Genomic DNA, 8578 nt, shown 5'->3' on the forward strand with positions numbered 1-8578 from the left:
AAATTTAAATGTGTATGTGCTCATACTGCTGTCATTAATGATAAGCTGTCTGGAAATGTAGTGATGACATGTCAGACTCTAGGGAGGGAGGTGGAATTTTCCATTACCAAGGTCATTACTTATTATGTTTAGTGCCTTGGATGCTGTGGGTATGTATGTGACAAAGTGAGTCAGAGGGAAAGGCATCTGAAAAATGGAAGATGAAGAGAAATGTCTACCTTTAGTACTGCCATTAGACCTAGGTGAGCAAGAACTCCTGCCCCAAGCCCCACACCTTATGGGGACTGTGCTTTGGAGGATCTTCCTCAAAATTTTCTAGTCCCCTTTCAGTGCCTGAGACAGGTGAGGCCCACAATGTCATCCAGGCAGGGCTTTCCATGCCAAGACAGGGACCCTCGTGGATCTCAGTCAAACCTCTATCCCATGTGTAGAACCAATTAGATGCCCTGAGGAGCTCTAAGATTCCCATCTGTGGGGTTATTCCAGGGCTTCAAGTGCCCTGGCAAGCTGATTACCCTTACTGTCTGGTGTGGAATGTCTTTTGAAGGACTGCATGAGGTTGGACCTCCAGAATGGGACCGAAACAGTGATTTGAGGTAACTAAAATTGTTTATACAGACAAAGGCTCCATGTATTTTTCCAGAGCTTCACATATTCTAGGGTGGTCAAGCCAGCCTTCAGGAGAGGATCACCCATAAAAATAGATTTCTCCTAGGGAGGATCTGAACCTGATGACTTCCAGTCCAACATAACATTATTTTAAGCTCCCTAAGAATAGAAATCAGCCTTATCATCATGGCTTTTCAGAGGCTGGCACAGTGCTAAGCATATGACAGACAGGAAAAATCATACTTAACTGATATTAATATCTCTTCTTTCTGGTCATCCATCCCTTCAATAATTATTTCTTCTAACACAATATTTCCTGCTTGCAGACCACATATAGATTCTCAGAGTTTCCAAAGCACACTGGGCTGGAGATCAATGATGTTACTAAAATGCCACTCTCAGAAATGCATTTGGAAGAATATGCCCTAATAAACAAAGAAAACTGCATTGGAGGAGGTATGATAAATGAATTTCTGTAAGACTAAGACTCACATGTAGGGGGAAAGTCTTATACAAGCTTCAAATAAGGCAATATTATTATTTGCTCAGAATTATAAAAATAGAGAAGCAGAGCAGACAACTTTAATCTCTTGAGAAAAGCACATGCTGCTCAACAGAATGCCAAGAATATAAAATATGCCTAATTATCTTTTTATAATTCAGAAAGCATAAAAAGTTATTACCCTGCTACAGTTTTATTTGAAAACAAAATTTAGCATTATTTCCTGATTATAATAGATTAGGCTTCCCGGTATTGTGCTTTTGTAGTTGTTTACAAGAAACAGATGAGAAGCGGGGTAGTTATTGCAAGGTACATATCTACTTTAATTGCCACTAGGAAATGATTCAAATGGAGGCAGCTTTAGGGACCAACCATCTCACCCTCCTTCCCTCTCTGCCTCCCTTTATCCCTCTCTTTCCCTCTCTCATAACCCGTGAAAGGTGGTGCCATCGCAAGATTCACCAGCCAACCTAAGGGATGAGGTCATGTGGGGCCAGGCAAGTTTCCCTGGACCAATCAGAACCACCCATGCCCAAAGAGCAGCTGTCTGCTGAACAAGGCTATGAGTGTGGCAGTTTAATTTTGAAGGGAAGTTTGGATACTGCACCAGATATGTCAACCATAAATATAAATACTTAGAAAATATAAGTATAAAGGAAAGTAATTTTAAAATCCCTGTAATTTTAAAATCCCACCACCTAAAGATAACTGCCATGAATAATTGAATACAGTTCATTCCAATTTCAACATAGGCACATACACTCTGAATATTTTTCACTAATTTTGCATAATGTAATTCTATATATATTTGCACATCACTAAATATTTACTAAAATAATGTTATTTAATGGCTATAAAATGGTTATCAAATGAATGCACTATAATTTATTTCATAGCCTTAAAAAATTTTACAATGTATACTTTTCATTTTTAAACAAATATATACTGAACAACTTTGTAGCTAGGTCTTTGTAAACATACATGGTTTCTTTAGGATATATTTCTCCAGTTGGAATTGCTGGGTCAAAGAGGATAAACTTTTACAAAAGTTACTGACAAATACTGCAATTTTACAGAAACAGTTATACCAATTTAAACTCATACATCCTGTGTACAAACTCTCTCTTTCTTCATACCCTGTGAACACCAGGTATTATGCTTCTCTGTTTTTCATTTCTAGTATTATAATTTATTATATTTTGTTAATTATTCATCTGCAATTTATAAGAGAAGATTGCTGCCATCAGTTTCATTGACCCCTTAGGGATAAATATAAATTAGCCTCTTTTAAAGTTTCAGCAAGAATACAGGAATAAGTCTTATGGGGTTCTATAAAAGAGATCCTTCTATGCCAGTTTTGAAGCCTCAATATGTGTGTGGATCTGAACATTGACTATTTCTGGTCTATTTAAAGATTAGGAGTTTGCTAAGTGAATGGATCTTCTTTGTTATAAACAATTATTCTATGTAATAACACACACTTAAATTATATTTTACTCTAAAGAAAAATGTATAGAGGGTAGTTTTGGTTGGTTTGGTTGGTTAGTTAGTGAGAGAAGAATATCCAAAATTTCTCAACATTCTTTTATCCAAACTGCTAGAGTGCTGATGACTGACTAATGCACGAATAAAGTCAGTATTCTATGTTGAAAGTCTTCCTGAAACATGAAACGGCTTTTCTGGTAAGAGGGAAGGCTGAGAGTTTCTTCTCTTTTCCTTAATTTTGTTGTTGTTGTAATTCATTATTTTTCTTGGATCATATCTCTTAGGAAAGATGTGTCTGTTTAAGTAATTGCTTACTCCTGCGCACTCCTCCAGGTTCAAGGGCAGAGCAATTCAATTGCACACTGTTTAATGCCTTGCTTCCAAATAAGCAATGTTCCCATCGGTATCCTCCTTTCTTCTGGTCTTTGCCACAAGGAGTTTTCCACACCAGAATCAGTCTCTGGATTCTTCTCTATCCGATCTCATTTGCTTCTTATTAAAAACAGAGCTCTTTTTAAAATATTTGAATAAGCACCTTTGATCCTTTCATATTTTTCAAGGATTTCTTAGTTTCTTCCCAACACTCAGCTGCCAGATTTCTGGGTGCAGCCAGTCCTACACAAAGACATTTTAAGCTGATGGCATCATCTGAATACCCAGGGAAAGGCCTTTTTGGGGACCCTCAGGAGCACAGATGGCTAGGAGCCACGCTGGTTCTGTCCTTCATTTCTTTGGAAGTGAGTCAAGGAAGGCAGGACTTTCAGACACATGCTCCTTTCATCCTGCAGATAAAGTGTTCTCACAGAAACAATGAGCCTTAATAAAAATACAAGCAACTTCAGGATGCATGTTTTCCCTCAGTCCATGCTCTCCCAAGATCTTTCTTACTAGGCCAACTCTTCTTAACGTCATTATAATTTTCTGGCTGAACACCCTGAGGCCATAGGGCCTTTCTACCTGTACAGAAGCACTATCAAGCTCTCTGGGTGTTAGAGTGAAGATTCAGATCTACACTAACATGTATGGGGATATTTAAAGGTTTATCTGAGGTAGGGGCATGCATTAGAGGAGAGAGCTAAGCCTCAGGGCTTCTGGGACCAGCTTTGCTTTCAGTTGCACTGTATCTTTGAAGATACCATTGAGTATACTTCGGAATTTTAGATTCCTCATTTATAAAATGAAGGAATTAAAGTTATCAGAAAGTTTCATCTCTCCTAAAGGGTGAATTATTATTTTACCCAGAAGAGGCTAGTACTTTTAATTTGAAAAAAAAGTCTAATGCAAAATAAAGCTTGGTACCATCGTTTTGGTGGCAAGACATAGGTTTTCAAGGTTGAGCAGTTACGGGATAGATAGCCATGCTGCACTGATTGTCATGACCACCTGCTCAGTAACCTTGATAAGCCATCTCACTGTTTTCAGCTACAGATTCTTAATATAAACAAACAAACTAAACTGAAAAACAAAAATACAAAGCAAAACAAAAAAATCACAGGGATAATAACTGTATCTCCTTTGTAGTTGAGACCATTAAAAGAAGTCACGAAGTGCTTTGTTTACTTAGCTGCTGGCAAGAAGCTAACCCTTACTGATTAGTGTTAATATTACTAAGGCCTGCTAGAGCTAAAAGTTTATCAAGTATGTCATTTAAACTCTCATTATTTAATTTGATCAGTTTCTTCATTGCTTTTGTAGGGATACATTTCAGTGTCTTTCTCTTTGCAAGTTTGTTTTTAATATATTGTGTGTGTATGTGTACATTGAGACACACACATAGATATTCAACATAGTTTAGTATATACAATATCTATAAACTTCAAAGGCTAAAGTACTTTTACTATTCCATTTATCAAATATTTTTACTAAATATATCCAATGGAGTTTTTTAAGAATTCAAATCCAATGGAGAGAAACCTCTTACATAAATGTTTATTTTTGTTGTAGGACACTTGGGTTGCTTTACAAAGTAGCTCTTCAAAAGCACAAACATTTTTAAAAGCTGATTTCAAATAGCAAACAGAAAATATACATACTATATACCGCAGTAATTTCTTAAAATTTGGGAGTTCAGTTACTCTGTGTATTAATAAATGTAGTTGTACAATTTGACCACTATGGTTTCCATATCAATTGGTTGAATATCATAGCTTATTTGGACATAATTATGAAGTATATATGACCATATCCAATTCTAAGTTCATCTCTGCTCCATAAGCTTCTGAAGGTATTAAGAACATTGTTTCACCAAAATTTGTGCTGTATTATCATTGCAAAAACATATAGTTTTACCTTTAGTGTTAAATGCTTTAATTGAATTTATTTATTATTATTGTTTATTCATAATAATGTCAGATGTTTTGCACTGTTAAGAGAATGAATTTGCAAAAGACTGACTTTGATTACATAAATTTGATGAAAAAAGTGCATAGATTAGAATGAACTGATTTTTCACTTGAGGTCTTTTGATGGCACTGACATAAAACTGTCAAGCCAGAAGAAGTGGCACATGCCTGTAGTACCAGCTACTCAGGTGGCTGAGGCAGGAGGATCTCTTGAGCCTGGTAGTTGGAGTCCAGCCTGGGCAATATAGAGAAAAACTGTCTCTAAAAAAAGAAAAACAAAAACTGTCCTTATTTAACTGTTAATTTCTTCTGCTCCTTAAGCCATATACTAACAGCTATTGCTTTACTCTTAATTCATTTACAAAAAAAAACCCAGAAACCCATAGAGTGAAAAATGACTGAAAGTAATTTAAAATAGCTATTTGATCTAAATGAAAAGTCATATTTCACAGAAGGCTATGAAGGGTACCTACTGTGGTTACAAATGGGACACAGTCTTTACAAACTAGTTACTCACTTTTGCAGTAATGTCTGCTGCTTCTCCAGCAGATTTGTATCTTCTGGTTTTTATGTGGTCAGTATATCACTATAGCCCATGATGAATGGTAAATGCCAACAAACATTTTACATACATTACATGCTTATTATTCACTTTCTTGAGCAAACAAAATTTGCTTCTTATTTTCCAACTCAATATACTGTATTAGGCCATTCTTGCATTGCTATTATATAATATAAAGAAATAGCTGAGACTGGGCAATTTATTAGAAAAGAGGTTTAATTGGCTCATGGTTCTGCAGGCTGTACAGGAAGCATGACACTAGCATCTGCTTCTGGGGATGCCCCCGGGAGCATTTACTCATGGTGGAAGCTGAAGTGGGAGCAGGCACTTCATGTGGCAAAAGCAGGAGCAAGAAAGAGAGTGAGATGGGAGGGATCACACACTTAAATGGCCAGATCTCCTGAGAACTCAGAGAACTCACATATCACCAAGAGGATGGGCTAAACCACTCATGAGGGATATGTCCCCATGATCCAAACACCTCCCACCAGGCCTCACCTCCAACACTGGGGATTACGATTTAACATGAGATTTGGATGGGGACATATTACGTTGGTGCAAAAGTGGTTGTGGTCTTTGCCATTACTTCCAATGGCAAAAATCGCAATTACTTTTGCACCAACCTAAATATAGTCAAACCATATCACAGACATCTACTTTTTTCTTTTAGCTATTGTTGCTAGAAGTATGTATGTCAAAATTGAAAAGCTTTGTCAAAAAAATAAGTAAATAGTTGTAATCTTACACTGTACAATAAATGACAAAACAATACAAAAACTGTTTAAACTGTTCTCTTTTTGCTCCACAGGTAGGATGACTCTGTCTTTATTTCCTCCACTTATTTCACACGTACCTGAACTATAATTTATTACATTTGTCATTCACAGTCTCCTGGTTGACTGTGAGTTGGTAACTTCATGTATCTTGCAGGCCTTGCCACTGATCACAGTATAACTGATTGGTATACCCAGTGGCCAGCAGTGATAGATTATCAAATACATCTCCCAAAACTACCTGAAACTGGAAAGAGTTAGCTGTCCCTAGCAACTTATGTCTGAGCACACTTCATTTTATCAGCAAGCTCTTTTTGAAGAAGAAATGTTAATGATTAAGAAAGGGGCAGGGAAAGAGGGATGAATTACCACTGGTGATCTTTTAGATTCGGCCATTTATGAGGGTAAGAACGCTGTGCACTGCATGCATGTCACACATGCTACTAGATGAGACCACGGCAGAAGTTGCAAGAGGAAAGGGGAGGCCTACCTATTTACAGCTTATTCTAAAGCAACAATTACACTAACATTTCATTATACAATGAAAAGTCTGAGATAGATGCTAAAATAGACAGGAAACCAGGGCAACACTCATAAACTAGTATTGTCAGGGACTTATGATCATGCCACATAGAGTCCTTTTAAAACTATTTGGATTTGTTCTCTATGGTTCAAGAAGAGTTACGACTTACAGAAAAAGGTCACTGAGAGATGAATTTTAAATAAGTATCATGAAGAGTTTCCCAAAATGGCATAAGCAGTGGAAAAATCACCACTGGAAATATTAAATCTGAACATGAATGCTATGGAGAAAATGACAGCTGGGCAAGGTAAATGCCAAGGATCTTTCTAAAGGTTTCATGATTTTCGATCAATGTATTGTTATAGGCAGATCTTAAAGGTGTAGAATCATAGCCCTGAGAATCTTGGAATGATTTCAGCAAAGGTCAAAAAAAAAAAAAAAAAAAAAAAAGGAAAAGAAAAAATCTCTTTCTGGGTTTACACATTCTTCCAAAGACTTTTAATGGGTTCATAGTTATTGAAAGAATTTGATAATCTTTAGAGTAGCCACAGAAAAGAATAGACCATTGACTGAAAGGGAGCTTAGGATGTCACCAAATCCAGGGTTTATTGTCAGATGCAATGCTTGGCACATAATTGATGCAAAAGAATCTTTTGGAACAATTAAGCTTTCTGAAACTCATCTATATAATGGGAATTGTAATATCTGCTGAATTCTAGAGAGACAAACAATGTCCAACAGCTACTAATGGAGAGAAAAGAATGTCAGTTACTTATCTTCTTATGAGATAATATAGAAGCTGTGTAATTAGGTGAAAGATGAATAGCTGTAAAATAAAGCCATTTTGTATACTGTGTTTAGAGATTTCCAATACTGTTGTTTGTATTCAACTTGTGATATATTACTTCTATTAATCTCCATTTCTTTGAAAGATAAACATCTTAAAATGGTCCTCCCAGTGTATGACTACATTCATATTTCTTGGCAGAGAAACTTTTATGTAAATCTTACAGGGCAACCGGTAAATGGCCCGAATACTCCAATCCTTATTTTCTTCCCCAACTCTTTTTGTCTGTCTGTGAAGGTCTAGGCAATGAGTAGTAGAATAAAATTATTTCTTTTTTCAAACTGAAATTACCTGTTTGGTTAAAACTGCAGCTGGTGAAATATAAGGCATTACTGCGACCAATAAATTAAGCCATAGCCCATAGGAAAAACAGGTTCTAAGTTTCAATCACAGCTCTGCATTTACTAGCTTTACTAGCTTTGTGACTTTAGACAAGTTATGTAAATTCTTTCAGACCTGTTTCTCCATTTACAACATGGGAAAAATAATGATTTGCAGGGTTTTTAAGGATTAAGTGAGATAAATTATATAACGTGTTTAGCAAGTCTGAAAATACTCCATAGTGCTGTTTCCCTCCAACTACAAGTCCTGAAAAGGCGGGAGAAATGTGCTCTGCAGAACAGAATTCAATTTCATCAATATGTTCAGAGTCTGTTCTGTGCCCCCAAGCACTGCTACAGACATGGTGAGAAGGAAAAGAGAATTTAAAAAATAAATATAAACTGATTCTTGCCCTCCAGAAAAGGAAAAGTGAATAGCCCAGTATGGTTTCTAGGTACATATATGTAGAGATAGATGAGACTGGAGTGTCCTGAGTAGGAGGCTGTGGAGCTGAGACTTTTGCCTGTACACAGGGGATAGAAGTAAATGTCAGCAATGCCATCTCTGAAATAAAAAATTATGGTAAAAAAACAGCCAGTGAGTCTTCAGGTAAC

This window comes from Nomascus leucogenys, chromosome 12 (assembly GCF_006542625.1).
Source record: "Nomascus leucogenys isolate Asia chromosome 12, Asia_NLE_v1, whole genome shotgun sequence".
In the NCBI taxonomy this organism is placed as follows: domain Eukaryota; kingdom Metazoa; phylum Chordata; class Mammalia; order Primates; family Hylobatidae; genus Nomascus; species Nomascus leucogenys.